This window comes from Mesoplodon mirus (genome assembly GCF_964341445.2).
Source record: "Mesoplodon mirus genome assembly, chromosome: 2".
Classification (NCBI taxonomy): Eukaryota; Metazoa; Chordata; class Mammalia; order Artiodactyla; family Ziphiidae; genus Mesoplodon; species Mesoplodon mirus.
In genome coordinates, this window is record NC_138977.1 from 122,456,175 (window position 1) to 122,473,679 (window position 17,505).

At 42.0% G+C, this 17,505-nt stretch overlaps 1 protein-coding gene and 1 long non-coding RNA gene across 3 annotated transcripts in view; one reads left to right on the plus strand and one right to left on the minus strand.

The window, feature by feature from the left end:
• LOC309798725 (ATPase PAAT-like) overlaps positions 1-8,212 on the plus strand; it is a 64,193-nt gene extending 55,981 nt beyond the window's left edge. Inside the window, exon 5 of one of the 2 annotated variants that reach the window (XM_082611273.1) lies at positions 1,140-1,551. The gene's annotated coding sequence lies outside the window, so the exon portion shown is untranslated. Of the gene's footprint in view, positions 1-1,139; positions 1,552-2,308 lie in introns of those variants that run through there. The other variant, XM_082611274.1, reaches the window with a different exon arrangement.
• Positions 156-17,440, minus strand: LOC309798730. The gene is made up of 2 exons (XR_014293223.1): positions 17,291-17,440; positions 156-491 (listed from the first exon to the last, which is right to left on the minus strand). It is a non-coding gene; the product is annotated as an uncharacterized lncRNA (long non-coding RNA).
• Between the last annotated feature and the right edge of the window lie 65 nt (positions 17,441-17,505).

Below are 17,505 nucleotides of genomic sequence, written 5' to 3' on the forward strand. Positions count from 1 at the left end.
TTTCTGGGGTTGGATATATAGGTGTGTTTTCTACTCTAACTCTCCTTATATTGCAGTATAACTTTATAAGCTAGCTGCCCTAAGTCCCAAAGTGGGTACTACACAAATTTCAGTACTTTTATAACAAACAACAACAATACTGGAGGCAGAGAGGATTATTTTCAGTATTTCATTTATTCAAAAGTACATAACTATGTTACATAGTACATCATATAACGTAAACCAGAGAGACAGAACTTGACTTGAATAATAAAACATTCTACTAAGAAAGAAATACTGCTCACAAAGATATTTGTGCCCACCCAAGTCAGATTCCCTCGTATGCATCACAGAAGCACCATGACAGGGGATCAAAGCCAGCATACAAGTTACATTCATCACAGCATCGGAGGTTGCGATAAGACCCATTGGTGATGGCCGCAGTGACCTTGTCCTGGGTGACCATGGCTGGATCATTTTTTCAGGCTGAACAAATAGGTTCCTTTGGAACTCTTAAGAAAAGACATACACAGAGCATAGGATTAGAATTTTTCTTCTCAGTCCATTTGTTACAACTTGTGAAAGGTATCTCAGAAGCTTAGGACTGGAGCCAATCAAACACATGACACCAGCCCAAGAGTAAAGTGCTCTGCCCCCGTCCCAAGTTCCTGTCTAATCCCTTTCTCTCCTAACATTGCCAGAAATGTAAAATCAGGTTACAGCAAAAAAGGGAGAGTGAATTGCAAGTGTGGGTCACCCAGATGATCACTGCAAGTCCTCCAAGTGCAGAGCATGACAGGTGCCAAAGTCAGCCGTCCCCTGGGTGCTGGGATTCACCTTCCAGCACACAGGCATAACTTCCCTAGAATGGGAAAACCACTGCTTCTGTTTTGTTTGTTTTTTCTCCCCATTATTAGACAAGGAATCTGAGACATGGAGAAACACAGTGCCTTGATCAAACACATACAAGCAGAGGAGGAGCTGTAAATAAAAGGCAGGTCATTGAAAGCTTGATGCAGGACTCTGTTCAACAACTTATGCTGCCTCCTTGGAACGTTAATGAATGGGAACACCACTGCTCCTGACAACCAATCTCCCCCATATTTGAACGTTCCTTTCCCCAAAATCTAATGCTCACTTTTCTGATCTACACTTGTTAGGCAAACCCCAGGATCTTCACACAACTCAGCTTCCCCCAAAGTCCTATAGGCCCACCTCACTGTCCCCAAGGCCAAGGACACACTGAGAGCTCCCCAACTCAGGCAAGAGAAGATCAACTCAGCCCGTCCTCTAAGTGAACACAGGCAGAGAGACTCATTCACACAGTCTTCAGTCTGCAGTGCTGTGGAATTAGCCAGCGGACGGTAAACTCAATGAGGCCAAGTGACAGCAAAGCAACACAGAGCCACCTGGCTGAGAACCTTCTACTTATGAGCTCACAGCCCCAAACAGGAAGGCGAAGAAACCAAGATTCTACACGCACTGCCTTTGTCGTCTCAAACCCTCCCGCTGTTCCTGACCTCACCCAGGGTGCGGCCATGGGGCAAGGAATGACCCTACTCAAGCACAGAACCCCAGGATCCCATCTGAGGGAGTGTTAGCCACTCTTACCCACATCACTCACTTCAATGCGTTGGTTACTTTGTAGTAAAGACAGAAGACAGCAGCAGTCAGCACAAGCACAGCCAAAAGGATACCGCCATAAATGCACAGCGTAATTATCACGTTAATGTTCTGGGAAGCTTTACCTAGGCAGAGAAGTGCAGGCAAGCAGTGAATGTGGTTTCCCTCCCCACTGCCACCTAGCAACCTCAATATGCTTCCTTCAGTGGAGGAAGAATGAACCCAAACCACAGATCCTTATGCGTGTAAAACACAAATGAGTCTTCCTGGCGGGGGCGGCCCAGGACCCTAAGCTGGCCCAGAGACGGGGGAAAGGGTTCATTTCTAAATGAGATGGGACTGAAATGCAAAGTCCAGAGAGAAGGAAGGAAAGAAAGTGGGAAGAATCTTTTTCTCTCTTTCACATGCAGTAAAGTGCAGCTGTAAATAACCAGCCTGCACTTGAGCAAATGGTTTTATTCCCAAACACCTGGGCCTCCTGAAATATGTTCCCTTTCAGAGTCAGAATTAAACCCTTGCCTGTACATCAGGCTTAAAAATCTTCTATGGCAATTATTAAGGGAATGACTTTTTTTAAATGTTATGTTCAAAAATACTAAGAATATACTAATCTATTTTGTAAGCGATATGTGTTTCAGGAAAAGGAAGCTTTCAATTCTCCCTCTGACAACTGCCATTTTTCCTCCTAAACGCTAAATCTTTCCAGGAAGTCCCATTTGTGTGGAAGAAGCAATTTGTTTAATCTGACTCCCTGAAACTGGGGAAAAGTGAGCCAGAAGAGAGGAATAAACAATCGAACTGCCAAAGCATACTTACGAGCATCTAAGCCATCAACGCTGGATAAATGCTGACAGTTTAAAAAAATTACAATTAAAATCAACTTCAGGGAACAGTGCATCTTATCGGGAATTTCTCAAACCCTTAAATTGAGAAAGAAAATTCTAATTATCCTGTTAGGAGTAATTGAGATAGAAGTTTGAAGAGCTCGCTTTTAGAAGCACAGTCTCCACCAGTGCAACCAGAATGGACAACCACTGTCCATCTCCAACTTGTATGACTATCAGGCCTTAGGCTGTGTGACATCACCTCTTTTGTCACCAGCTCTCTTTCATGGAGTTCTGAATTCCATTCCATGTTCAGATATATTTTAGCACCAATGGAAATGTGAATGCCCCAATACTATTTTAAATCATTTAATTTCAATCTCACCTTTTCAGATTTTGTTTCTCTCAGAGGACCATTTAAGGCTTGACTGTTAATCAAAAGCAAATTTGGGGGGGGGGAAGCGAATTTGGGATTTCAATAAAATAAAAAGACAGTGATGTGGGGAGGCTAATATCTGAAAATACCCATATCTAAAAGTACAGTCATAGAAGACTGGTTAGACTTTATGTTTTAGCAACACAATGAAATAGTATATACTTGTAGCTTTGAACAGGATTTGGATATAGGTTCACTGACTTCAGAATATTATCCTAATTTATAGTTAAGACAAAAAGATTTCAAAAAGCAATTTGAAGAGGATATCTGTTCTAAATCGGGTTTCTGTGATTTCAAGGTACTCACACCAGCAAAGCTGGTTCCATTAAATGAGGGAATTACTTTAACTACAAAGGGTTATTCCTTGCTGCTCTGGCCAAACCCTGGGTGAGGTTACAAACTGCAGGGGAGATATAACCCAAAATGGTGGCATAAGATCTCTGAAAATTCTCTCCTCTGTAAAAGCAATGAAAAATCTGGCAAAAAAAGAAATTGTCAGAATCAGGTTTTTCTGACTCTGGATACTAACTCTAAGCTTTCAGCAGCTCAGGAAACATTTATTTAAGAACTGAATCTCAGTATTGAACAGCATGCTTTGTGGCACTGTTCCATCATTCACTCTCCAGCTCTATGGTAGCCTTATTTTCAATAGCCTAGATTCCAACGCAGCCACCAGAGGGAGCAGAACAGAGGTAGAGCCCTTTCAGAGTCTCATTCCCAAAGAACTGTCATTATCTGACTCATCTGCTGGTTTTCTGGAAGACGTCACTTGCTTGCAAAGCTATTTGCATTTGACCTAACTTGGAGTCCACTCAGTGCAAAAAGTCTTCTCCTCACAGAACTTTGGACAAAATGTTTTAACTTCCTGGCTCTTTGAGGCATTGCATTATTTGGGGCAACTGACAGACTAGCCAAAAAGCTTAAAGGAAAAGCTGGTAAATTAGATGTTCATAGGAGTTTTGAACAGCTCTGACATATCTGTGGGAGTCTAGAAGTCCATGCACATGTATAGAGCTGTGTGCATGCAGGGTTGTGAGCATGCTCAAGAAAGACATGAGATGGCCCTATGCATTCAACCCTGGCTGACCTTGAAGCTTTTCCCAAGCAGGAAGTGAAGGCAAAGGCAGAGTTTTCAACTGCTTGGCTGATACTGTTGAAGGCATGCCCCAGTAGGCACACAGAACCCCTCATGAAAGACTGGGAGGTATACTGGTTCCAGGCATTTAAGGTAATCTTAAATGCTTAGTAGCCAATCATTAGCTGACTACTAAGCTAATCAACAGAGACTTCAGTGTCCACACACAATAAAGAATACAGACTTTACAATGAATTAGTTGAGAAAAGTCACTAAACAAACAACAACAACAAACCCTGGAGAGTGGGGAGAACCTGATTTCTAGAGGTGCTATGTTATATTATTTTTTCTTGCTTCTTTTTGGCCGTGGTGTGTGACTTGCAGGATCTCAGTTCCCCAACCAGGGACTTAACCCAGGCTATGACAGTGAAAGCCCGGAATCCTAACCACTAGGCCACCAGGGAACTCTATATTATCTATATTATTTTAAATGTGCAGTTCTCAACAAAAGAATGAAAGATATGCAAAGGAACAAGAAAGCATGGCCCATAAAAAGGGGAAGGAGGGAAGCAGTCAATAAAAACTTTCCCTGGGGGGGGGGGATAAATTGGGAGATTGGGACTGATATATACACACTACCTTATATAAAATAGATAACTATTAAGAACCTGTGGTATAGCACAGGGAACTGTACTCAATACTCTGTAATGGCCTATATGGGAAAAGAAATCTAAAAAAAAAAAAAGAAAAGAAAAGAAAAAGGAGTGGATATATGTATATGTCTAACTGATTCACTTTGCTGTATACCTGAAACACAACATTGTAAATCAACTATACTCCAATAAAAATTAAAAAAAAAAAAAACTTTCCCTGAAGAAGCCCAGATGTTGGCTCTACTAGACAAAGACTTTAAATCAGCTATTTTAAACATGTCCAAAGTAAACCACTTCTTTTTATTTTAATATTTATTTATTTATTTATTTGGCTGCACTGGGTCTTAATTGCAGCACACGGGATCTTCATTGCCACGTGCAGGATCTTTTAGTTGTAGCATGTGGGCTCTTAGTTGAGGCATGCGGGATCTAATTCCCTGACCAGGGATCAAACCAGGGACCCCTGCATTGGGAGCACGGAATCTTAACCACTGGACAACCAGGGAAATCCCCAAAGTAAACCACTTCTAAAGAACTAAAGGGAAGTATGAGAATAATGTCTCCAATAGAGAAGATCAATAGAGAGAGAAATTATTTTTTAAAAGAACCAAATGGAAATTCTGGAGTTCGAAAGTACAATAACTGAAAAAAAATTCACTGGAGGGGCTTAACAACAGATTTGAGCAGGGAGAAGAAAGTGAAGACAGGTCAATTGAGATTATCCAGTCTAAGGAACCGAAAGAAAAAGTAAATAAAAATGAACACGGACCTTCCAATTTCCACTCCAAAATGTAAACAGCTCGGGAACTGTCATCCTCAAAACAAGAAAAAAAATTGGAATAAACTGAAAATCAACAAGTCTTCTTAAGTTAACAAGAGAATTGAAGTCACATGGAAAATAGCCACCCCCAAAAGTTAAGAGACAGGTGAATACAGAGAATCATGGCATACAGTACACCAGGAGAAGTCACTGCTGGAGCCAGCAATGGGTAGGAACAATTAAATAGTAATTGATGAATTGCTGGAGGCTGAATGAGGACTAGCTTGAGAGAGAAAACAAAGAAAAACAACAAAACAAAAACAACAAAACAAAACCAAAATCCTCCTGGAGGCTGAGTTTTGTTTTGTTTTTGGTGGTGGGGGACACACTTTCATGATTGCTACCTCTAGGAACTCAATTAGGTTCTTATGGTAAAGACTTTAGAAAAAAAACCCTCGTGCTTTGGTCTCCAATGACACCACATTGGAGGTGGCTTTGTTACTGCTGGGAGATAAAGTCCTGAATTTCCACTAGGCTTCTTCTAGTATCACCGCGTCAGTTAGGTGGAACAGTGCCTCATCTCCACCAGATGAGGGTGGAAGTCCAGACTTCCCAAGGTCTCCACTGACACCACAGGGGCTGGGAAGGGATGCAGGTCTCAGCTCTACTCAGGCTTCTCGGGCACTAACCTGAGAGAGGGGGTTGGGACACCTCTTTAGAGCCTGGTGAAAATGGAAGTCTAGTTTCTGCATGTAGTCTCTGCTGTGGGGGACAGGAAGGGGTGGAGAAGTGGGACCACAGTTTTTTCTGTGGCATTTGGCTGGAACACAGCAGTTATTTCCTTCTTTCTAGGCTGCCTGTTTCCTGGTCCTTTGGCTAGAAACAGCAGGCTTTTGTTGGGCTTTTTCTGTCTGCACCCACTGGTGTTTCCAGGTTGCCAGCTTCTTCGGCTCCAAGTCTGGAAATATGAAGTGAAAACAAAATCCAGGGCACTCACCACCATGTTTCCTTGGATCTCAAGATTACTAAGCTTGTCTGTTTTCATCTCTCCATCTGTCAGAGTCTTATGTTTGTTTTATATGTTCAGGGTTTTTAGCTGCAGTTAGTGGGAAGCATAGGGAAAGGTACATCTACTCCATCTTACCAGAAGCAGAAGTCTCTCATGTGGGAGATTTTGACATCAACCCTCTACTTAATGACCAAAGCCACTGTGCCAACCCTGCTTGTCCGACCCCGAGAGTGAATGCTTCCTTAAATTGTGCACCCCAGGCACCTCACGTGTGTCATCCTAGACTGGGCCCTGTCATCTCATCACAGCTTATCTTTCCAGCCTCATTCCCCACTGCATTTCCCCACACCCAATGTATTTTCATGCCTGAGTTTTGGCTAGATGGCTCTCCAGTCTCTCTCCTCCTCTATCGGCTGAAATACTAACCCTGCAAAGCTTCCCTAAAATGCCATCTCCTCTGTAAACTTTTCACTGATTCCCAGCTGCCCCCCATCCCATGTTAATTGCTCCTGTCCCTCTGTATCCATGACCTTTGTTTGTACCTCTCTGAAAATTTGACTTCTGTTTGCCTTAAGGTTTTCCAGCTCCTGCTTTAACTCTGAACAGACATTTGTCTTGAGTAAAGGAACCTACTATGCTCACACTCACTGAACCCAGTACTTTGAGTTAAATTAACTGTGGGTTTCCTTCTGCTTTTTATCTCACTCAAAAATGTTTTATTTTTCCAAGTTTCTTTTCTATTCCTTCCTATTGAAGCAGCAACGATTCTGAGGGACACAGTCTTGAATATGGTAAGTCATGATTAAGGAGGTAGGCTATGTTGACTTTCCTTACAGAGCTGACCACTTCATCTCTTGGTTTCCTTCTATTCCTGTAGTTACTTGACTGTTGAGTTACTTGATGACTCTGTACGTTTAAAGTGTGTTTTTTCAAGGTGTAAGTTTCATGAGGAACGAACTCTGGACCCCCAAGTATCAAAAAGAGAGCCCAGAACCCATTAGGTGCTAGCACATGTCATGGACGATGACTCAAATATGAATTTTATCAATCTGGTAACACCTTTCCCCACCTGAGCCTCTAAATTCAGACAGAGCAATAAATTCGGACATAGCAATTAAGCCCTGACCAGTATTATTTCATTTACTGATAAGGATATTTCACATTGTGTTACCAACATTAAACTATTGGCCTGACCATTTCTAATGTGTTTTAGTAACAGCTTTCTAGAGATGACTAGGAGGAAATAGCTAAAACCTCTGTTTGGCAGATGAGGAAACTGAAGCTCAGAGAACAAATGACTCCCTTGGATCACTTAGCAAGTCACTGGCAGGACTGGAACCAGGGCCTGCTTCTGTGATTTTTCCCTCCAGCCCCTGTCCTCCCAGGTCCAACACCTTTCCAGCCCCCTGCCTTCTGAAACCGTTTGAAATGATATGCTGTTTCCTATTTCTAGTCCCCCCAACTCTATATCCAGAGACTTTGATTTTGACTCTGAGCTGAAAGATGGGCAAAGAAATCCAGCTGCATTTCATTTAGGGAAAGGGGCTGGTTACTATCATTATGTTTTCATCCTAAGAGCTATCTCATTGGCAATTCACGTGGCATGACTAGTCAAGAGTACTGGGGCTGATGGGGACCAGGGGCCATGTGTTCCAGATGACAAAAGGTAAGCAGTAGCTGTATTCAGAATCAGTGAGCTGAACTCTGTGATGTGATTACAGGGGCTTGTTTTCTCTCTGTGGGAGATTCTTTGTAATTCACACTCAAGGCCTTTTACCCAGGTCAGTTATTTTGCCAAGTGCCCATCCTGTGACTAACACCTGGGTCAGGTGGGTGCACACCCTCATACCTGCAAATTGTATCTATGGTGGCAGAAAGCAGCCCAGAGCCAGTCTACTGGGAGTAACCCTGTGAGGCCCCCTTACTTGGCCCAAGTGCCAGCTCTGTGCCCCTTCCATAGCTCCTCCTGCTCTGCTCCTGGGATTCTCATCTTTACCTCCAGACACCTGCATGGCTGAGGGCCTTGCTCATGCTGCATCATCCTGTCCACAAACAAGATGACGGGTATATTAATGAGCAATGGAGGAGTCCAAGACCAGGGAGTTTTTGGTGCAACATATTTTTCCATGAGGTAAAAATTAACTCGTGTAGATTTTTCCATTCAATTTTTTGTTTAATTCATTTTAATTTAGCTTAAGGATAAATGTTTATTGAGCTCCTACAATGGGTCAACACTTTTAAGATGGGGATAACAGTAGTGCAAAAAGCAAAAAAATGAGCAGCCTTCTCCCTGTATCTTCATGTGTTCCTTTCTCTGTGTTTGTCCCAATCTCTTCTTATAAGAACACCAGTCTTATTGGATTATGGCCCACCCTAATGCCCTCATTTTAACTCGATTACCTCTTTAAAGGCCCTATCTTCCAATACATAATATTCTGAGATACTGGGGGTGAGGACTTGAACAAGTGAATTGGGAGAGAGGGGGCACAATTCGGCCCCAAACAGGTATTTTCATGGGCAATTGACCCCCTTTGTCATTTGAAATCCAAAGCTGTTGTCAGGTCAAGTCACTCTTCTTGCATGGCTACCCTGAGACTCTTGCAATTCCCTTGCCCAGGTTAATACCTGAGAGGTAAATCATTTAAATAGGCCATTTTCATGCAAATATAGGTAAAGCAAGACTTAGCGTCTCCCCAGTTCCCACATCACCACTTTCACATTCTTAAAGATAGTTCCATTTCATGTATTAGACAATTAACCCAGAATTTTAGTTTTCTGCTCATTCAGACAGGGTCTCTCCAAATGCCCTCTGAAGACACACATTTCCAAGGTGGTTTTGAGGAAAAGCCACAAGCGTAGACAAAGCTGAATTCTTATCCTACCTTAGTCACTCTATAACTTTAGCTAAGTGACTTAACATCACTCGACTTCAGTTTTCTAGTCTGTAAAATGGGGATATCACAGCCTACTTCATACTATGGCATGATGGTATTCTGAACATGAAGCACCTGGCACAGGCTTGGCACAAAAGAGGTGCCCAGTAAATGCTAAGTGTCAATTTCTTCTTCCCTTGCTCTCCCCATGCTCTGATCTCTCTCCTCTACTTAAACAGCAAAAATAGTTTGTATTGTCCCTAATAACATCACCATTCCAGAATATTTGGAAGCCCCTCTTCTCTTTTATTTCCTAGTTTGAGAGTCAAATGGAGGTCACTTCAATAACATTTAATTAAGGTAATAATATAGTGGTTCTCAAAGTGTGCCTGAGGCCAGCAGCATCAGGAGCAGTATCTGGAACTTGTTAGACATGCAAATTCTCAGGCCTCAGCTCAGAACTTCTGAGTCAGAAACTCTGAAGTGGGACCCAGCCATCTGTGTTTCATCAAGCCCTCTAGCTCACTGGAACGCAAGCTTATTTAAGGAACCACTGATCTATGTTTAAGAACATGGACTCTGGAGCCAAGATGCTAAGATTTGATTCCTCTTCCACTTTTCATTACTATGTAACCGTGACTTAAGTGACTTCTCTGGTCATCAATTTTCACATCTACTGAATTGTAAGACTTGTAAGACTCCCTATCCAATAAACCATTAATGTCTCTGTGTCGCTCTCTCCAGGCTCTTTCTTCAGTCTCTCGGCTGGGCAATTACAAGGTCTGCAGGTCTGGAGGGCACAGCCTAACAAGCACGCAGCTAATGATGAAGTGTACTTATGTCCTCACAGAGTAAGCCACCAAAATTGATTTCTCCTTCCTGGAGCCCTTGGGGAGAAAAGCATTTATGATTTCTCTATGTAAAGAAAGATAAGTTTGGGACTTCCCTGGCGGTCCAATGGTTAAGATCCCACATGCCGCACAGCCAAAGGAAAAAAAAAAAAAGAAGAAAAAAAGATGAATTTACTGGAAGATTCTTTAATTGCATTTAAAAAATCTGTAATGAAACCTAACTTGTGATTTGTAATCACCACATATAAAAAAACAATCATTTTCTTTTATTTTTATTTTTATTTTGGGGCCTCACCACGCGGCATGTGGGATCCTAGTTCCCCAACCAGGGATCTAACCCTTGCCCCCTGTCTTGGAAGCATGGAATCTTATCCACTGGACCACCAAGGAAGTCCCCGCATTTTATTTTTCTTTCTTATTTTTGGCTGAAGGGTAATGCCTTGATGATAAGGGCTTTTAAATTATTTACTTACTTAAAATCAACTCTTATCATAAGAGCAATACATGTGTGTTACGGAAAAATAAGAAAGCAAAGACAATTAAAAGAAAAAAATTCCATAATCCAATCTACTTATGAAAAATAGCTGTTAACAACTTCATATATATATATATATATATATATAAATAAATAAATAAATATATATATATATATATATATATATATATATATACACATAAAATCATGGGTATCTTTCCTATAGATATGCCTCAATTAAAGAATTAACTTTGGGGCTTCCCTGGTGGCGCAGTGGTTGGGAGTCCACCTGCCGATGCAGGGGACGCGGGTTTGTGCCCCGGTCCAGTAAGATCCTACATGCCGCGGAGCGGCTGGGCCCGTGAGCCGTGGCCGCTGAACCTGCGCGTCCGGAGCCTGTGCTCCGCAACGGGAGAGGCCATAGCAGTGAGAGGCCCGCGTACCGCAAAAAAAAAAAAAAAAAAAAAAGAATTAACTGTGGAGTAATCCTTTGTATGGGTTGTATGGGTTTACAAATGTGTGTTCTCTTTAATATTTTACAATAATGAGCATGCCATAATTAACACTTTGATACACAAGTTTATGCATATATCTGATTATTTCATAAGAAATAAATTCTTAGAACTAGAATTACCAGGTCAAGTTCCACATATTTATAGTGTCGAACTGCTCTGAAGAAATGTGGTACTAACATAATCTTCCACTTAAGAGTGTATAACAGCAAATGTTTCTCCATGTTATCTCCAGCAGTGGATAATTTAATTTTAAAATTTCTGGCTGTGGCCTTTTGAAAGGAGAACTTAACTGATTTCATTTGAAACCCTGGTTCAATTTTTTTTCCCCTCAGCCTCAGTCAAATTCATTTGCCAAACATAGTAAAATGAAAAGGGGCAAAGGGACAAGGCTTCCTAATGCCTCCATCATGGCAAATGGCTTGGCAGCTCTGAGGGCCAGCAGTCTTATAATTCTGGTCTCTCACACCATCTGATGAATAAGTTTCCTGCTGGCCTCCAGGGATACATATCAATTCCAGCCATATACAGATTTATGTGAGAATATTGCAGCTGTATGACTGGTTTATTAGCAGCAATTCCCAAAGAGGGAGTGTTCCCTTTACCCCACTCGTTCACCGAAGGTCTATAGAGAGTACTATAACTAAAGCCCTTCACTGGGGTATCTCAATACACAGCACAGAGTAGGCACTGAGTAATTAATTACTCGTGGAATTGATAAGACATTCTTGCTTTGCAGTTCTGTTTGTTAAGATCATAAATGAGTCGATTAAACCTTCTCTGCTCTTCCCCCAAAATGCAAATTCTTAAGAGTCAAAGGACTGACCTGGATGAAGGTGAGTAGCAGGGCACTGTCACACACCCATAAGACAGGGTGAGACCCGACTGATTCTGCTGATAAAGATAAAACAATCCACTTCTAGATTCAGACAGTTTATTATTTACAGAGACAGTGAAAGATGTGCCAAATCCCTGTTCCACACTCCAAAAAGGATGAGACCAAAGCAAGAGAGGCTGAATGCCTGCAGTGCAAGTTGTGGAGTATTTCGATGCTGAGGAGTCAGGTCTAGCCTGTAGCTAAGTGGCTTTATATTCTGAAGTCTTATTTTGGAGGGGGGAAAGGGGCGGGGAGGGGGCAAGGCAGAAAGCCTCAGAACTCATCAGAATCCAGAGACAATGAGAAACTGTCTCACGACAACCTCCCAGAGGAGAGAAGGAAGCGACAGAAGGTCCTATAACGATTCCTTACAAGCCTCTCATCGTCTCTTGATCTAGGAGTACGAAGCATTCCGCCAAAACTCAGAATAGCTTTTGCTGGCATGGCCTATGTGGAAAGGTGCAAGGATGCCAAGACACAATGACAGTGGGATTGTTTTTTAATTTTCTCTTTAATAGTACAAATTGTAATAGTACAAAGTTAATAGTACAGAATAGTAAAAATTCTTTTTAGTACAAATTCCATTTGTAAGTACAAGCCCACTGTTTAGTATGGTCCATGAGCTAAGAATGGTTGAGCTAAAATTCAAAATAATATTTCATGACACGGAAATTACATGAAATTCAAATGTCAGTGTCCATAAAGATTTTGGAACACAGTGATACTCATTTGTTTAGAAGTTGTCTATTTTTGCTTTCATGCTACAACAGCAGAATTGAGTAGTGTCAATAGAAAGTGGCCTACAAAGCTTAAAAGATTATCTGGCCCTTTACAGACAAAGTGTGCCAATCCCTATCTAGCACCAGATATATCCTCTCAAATTGCTACACCTCCTCCTTTAATTTCTATTCAACCTGTTGTTCTTTTGTTGTGATTTTAAACCAGCTGTCTCATATATACACTACTATGTATAAAATAGATAAATAATGAGAACCTACTGTATAGCACAGGGAACTCTACTCAATGCTCTGTGGTGACCTAAATGGGAAGGAAATCTAAAAAAGAGGGGATATGTCAATATGTATATGTATAACTGATGCACTGTGCTGTACAGCAGAAACTAACACAACATTGTAAAGCAAATATACTCCAATAAAAATTAAAAACCAGCTTCATATACATATGAAAAAATAAATAAATAAATAAATAGACCAGCTGTCTCAAGTCCCAAAGTGGATAATATAAAAACTTTTTAAATAAAAAAGTAAAAGAAACGTCACCAGAAAAGGATACAAGAGTCAAAGAAATTTTTTCCATAATTGCATATTTACTGAAAAATACATCAGAGGTAATGTAAATATGACCTTTTAAAGCAAATGAAGAAATAAGAATATACTTTAACTGAAATTCTAAAAAATTTTACTAAAAAGAAATTAAATGTAAACCATAAAGATATTATAAAGATATCTGTTCCCAGCATTCCCAGGTTAGACTCCTTCACTTTGGTCACAGAAGCATGTCAAGAGGTAATGGAGCCTGGCATAGACAGTACATCCTTCACACAAATGAATTGTGGCAGGGGGTGGCACAAGGGAGTTCACCTGTATTTGGTGAACTGCCACAATATTATTCTCTAAGGCTACATAACAAGTATCTAACAACTAAAGGGTTAGGAGATATCAGATTTTTCAGGATTATCTTCTTCCAAACTCTGTTATATGCCTTTTGTGTCAAAGTCATTGCTTTCAATATTTTTCTTCAATGCTCTAAAGATATATTTTTTAAAAATTAGATTTGTGGAGTTTTTTCTAAGTCCATTGGTTACATTCATCAGGGGGTTCTGTCTGGAAGTTTTCTACTGAGGCAAATCATACCATGTGACCTCTCTCAATTCCTATCCAATCCCTTCCTCCCCTAACTGTTTTATAAAATGCAATGAGGCTGTAATAAATCAAGGGGAACAAACTGCAAACTTGTCACCATATTGCCACTTTCTGACCTCATCAGTGACTAACCAACTAGACCTTAAAGGCTTAAAAGGTGCCTATATTCTACCATACCCTAAGATAGTGGTGGGAAGATGGACAGTAAGAAGAAGCTCTTAATCTTTTTGTGTCATGGAGAAACTTAGTCTGGTGAATCCTATGGACCCTTTCAGAATAACACATTTAAGTATTTAACATAAAATACATAGGATTACAAATGAAATCAAGCAAACTGAAATATTTTAGAAACCAGATGTATAATATAGTAGTATATGTGCTTCTTTACAATTAGATTCAATGCCCAGAATACTGACGGGTCTAATAACTACCACACACAAATCATGGCACTCTAGAGTTCATTATATAACTATATGTATTTGTCAAAAGGCAAAGAATTATACACTAAAATTTGTGACTCTTTATGTTGACTATACCTTAATGAAGCTGACTTATAAAAATTTATTGTGGTAGTCTAATAACTATAAGTTTGAGGTTTTGATAAAAATTTGAGACAGCTCTAAGAATACTAATGTGATGTGAAAATGTCATTTATTTTAGTGACAAGGCGATGGGTGTTTCTAAGTCTACTAATTCTACTGTGGCTAGCTTTACTAATCATTAAACTGTTACATTTCAGTAGGAGGTTAACAAAAATAAAGATGGGAATATCTTTCCCAATTTGGGTTGATGGCCCCCATGAAATATATACACGGAATGTATACACACAGTACACAGAAGGTAGTGAGACTAGAGAGTAGTGAGACTACTTGCAGAGCAGAGATAAACAGAGTATCTGTGGACATAGCTGAGGATAAGCAGCCCTTAGGAATCAGAAGGGTCTGCATGCCATAGTCATGCCTCCGGCTTACTTACTCTCACGAGGACATCCAGTCCTCAACTTATATGCAGCCAGCCCAAGAATTCTCCAACAGTAAAGAACCAAGAGAAGTTACAGAGGTCTACTTCCAAGCTCCCAAGTTCTTCATGGGCATGACATTCCCCTGTATCACAGGTGCTAGCTTTGCCATGGCAACACCAAGCATGCCGCCAAACACCTGGCTACAACTAGGAATGGATCCTCCTGGTTCAGTCTAGGACCATATCCTTCCCCAAACCCCAACGTCCCATAGTCCAGTAAGGAGTCAGTGGAAACAATGGGCATGAAAGCGATGCGGGGGTGTTGGGCCAACAAGGAAGGGCTTCTATTGTTATCCCTATCAATTCCATACAAAAACCCTCTACCAGGTGTGAAATACTTCCTAATTTCCATAAGTATACACATGGTAGGAAACACAAATGTGAGAATTGTTTTATAAAGTCCCAAACCACAAGAGAATTATAGTACCTAAAAAGTGTACTTCAGAGGAATTAGTGATTAATTCTGTAGCACAGTGGAGGTCTGTACTTGCTTTTGAATATGAACAGAATTTTCCCTGTTATCCAAAAGGAAAAGCATTGGAGAGGGAAAAGCATGTGCAAAGGTAGAGGAGAATGGGAGGCAGGCAGGAGTAAGAGTACCAAAGGCTTTGTATGCCATGCTAATGAGTGATGTGACTCAGTCTGGCGCAGCAAACACCAGAAGGATCAGAGGGCAATGCAGAGGATGAAATGGAGGTAATTAAAATGAAGGCTAGGGAATTCCCTGGTAGTCCCGTGATTAGGACTCCCTGCTTTCACCGCCGGCGCCTGGGTTCGAGCCCTGGTCGGGGAACTAAGGTCCTGCAAGCTGTGTGGTGCGGCCAAAAAAAAAAAGGCTAAAACACCAATAAAGAAAATCCTGGAACGTTTCAGCTGAAAGTCGGTGCTAGAAAACAGAAAAGGCAGAGATGGAGAAAAAGAGGAAAGTTTTCCTTAAAAAAAAAAAAAAAAAAAAAAGGAGGGGGGAAATCAAGACAGTGATTTATTGGATATATAGGAATAAAAGAGGGAGGACCACCAAAGTCTTTATTTTTCTGACCTATGGTCTTTCAGCTTTATTTAAGGAAGCCAACATCCAGTTGTTAATATTGATCTTGCTCATAAACTGCAGATTGCTATTTCTGAAGAAGAGCCAGTTTTCCTTTGGACTGTGCAAACACTCTAACATGGATCAAAGTTACCTTACGACCACAAGAGGCAGGACATACATGACAAATACACTGCTTACCGTTAAGTCTGGGGGACTAATCTTTGCAATCATTAAAACCAGAACATTTACAGTTAAGGACTTTTAACTTTATAAATTCTGTACCTATCAGATCTGTGGTAGGTTTCTCTTTCAACCTTCCTAAGTCCATCTAACAAACACTCTGGATAATTACTTATAGAAAAATACATTAATAATTTTTCTAGACCACTCCACAAGTACGTAAAAAGAAGGCAAAAGAGCACTGTATTCTCATTAGGTAAATATTCCAACATAACAACTCAGATGATAACTTAAGAAAAAGAAAATAAAAATTACTTTGCCCAGAAAACCCGTAGTAGGAAATAGTAAGACAAAACTAACGTGGGGCAAGATTTCTTTTTCTTTCTTTCTTTCTTTTTCTTTTTTTCTTTTTTTGGCCATGCCACACGGCTTCCGGGATCTTAATGACCCGGCCCGGGATGGAACCCAGGCCACCGCAGTGAAAGCCCTGAGTTCTAACCACTGGACGGCCAGGGAATTGCCATAGCAGAGTTCGACGTCTATTTCCTATACAGAACACCACCAGAACTACAGAAGTGACGGGCCAAATTTGCAGAATGCTGACATTACTAGTGTATTTTACTCTACTTTGCACTTCTTCACAAGGTGCGGTTGAAAGGGGCAGAAAGGCATCATAGGCCTTCCTATCCCGGGGGCATCTGGAAAGAGCCACCCGCCCCCACTTCCCCGGACCCAAAGCTTCAGGGTCCTTCAGGTCCAGCTCGCATTCTGCTCCACCGCAGACCCGAGGCCGCCGTCCTGCTCGCTCTTCTGGGGCCGGGAGGGCAGACCCCACCCCCCTTCGGGCGCAGGCCTTTCTCCACCTTCCACCCGGCCCGGGGGACACGAGGGCGGCCCAGGCCACCTGACAGGGCGAAGCCCCAGGGCCACAGACCTTCCTCACACACCACCCGCCCCGGCCCCACACCAAGGGCAACACCGTCCCAACCTCCTCCTCAGCTAAAGCCGAACGACCGGCACCCACCTGACACCCTCGGAGGAGAGAACGCGTGTATGCAGCGGGCTGAGGACTTTCTGAAAAGCCGACTCCACCGCCTGGCCGCCGCGTCCCCAGCCCCCCGCACCCCACCGCAACCTGCGGAAAGGCTCGGCGTCCGCGCCACAGACCCGAGGGTCGGGACGAGGTCCTTCAGGTCTCGAGAGCCACGACACCACACCTACCACACCCACCTCACGACGTACTCTCCTCACCGGACCGACCCTGCGGGTCAGTCCAGCCACCAGCATCCACACGACATCTCCGGGGCCAACGTCAAACCACCACTGGGTTCCCACGCGCACAGCACCACGGCTGCGCACAGCCCAGCAGCTAGACCCAGGCTGTCAGTGCGCATGCGCCGGACTCCAGCTCTCCCCCCGCACCCCGCAGATTTTGAACGCGCTCA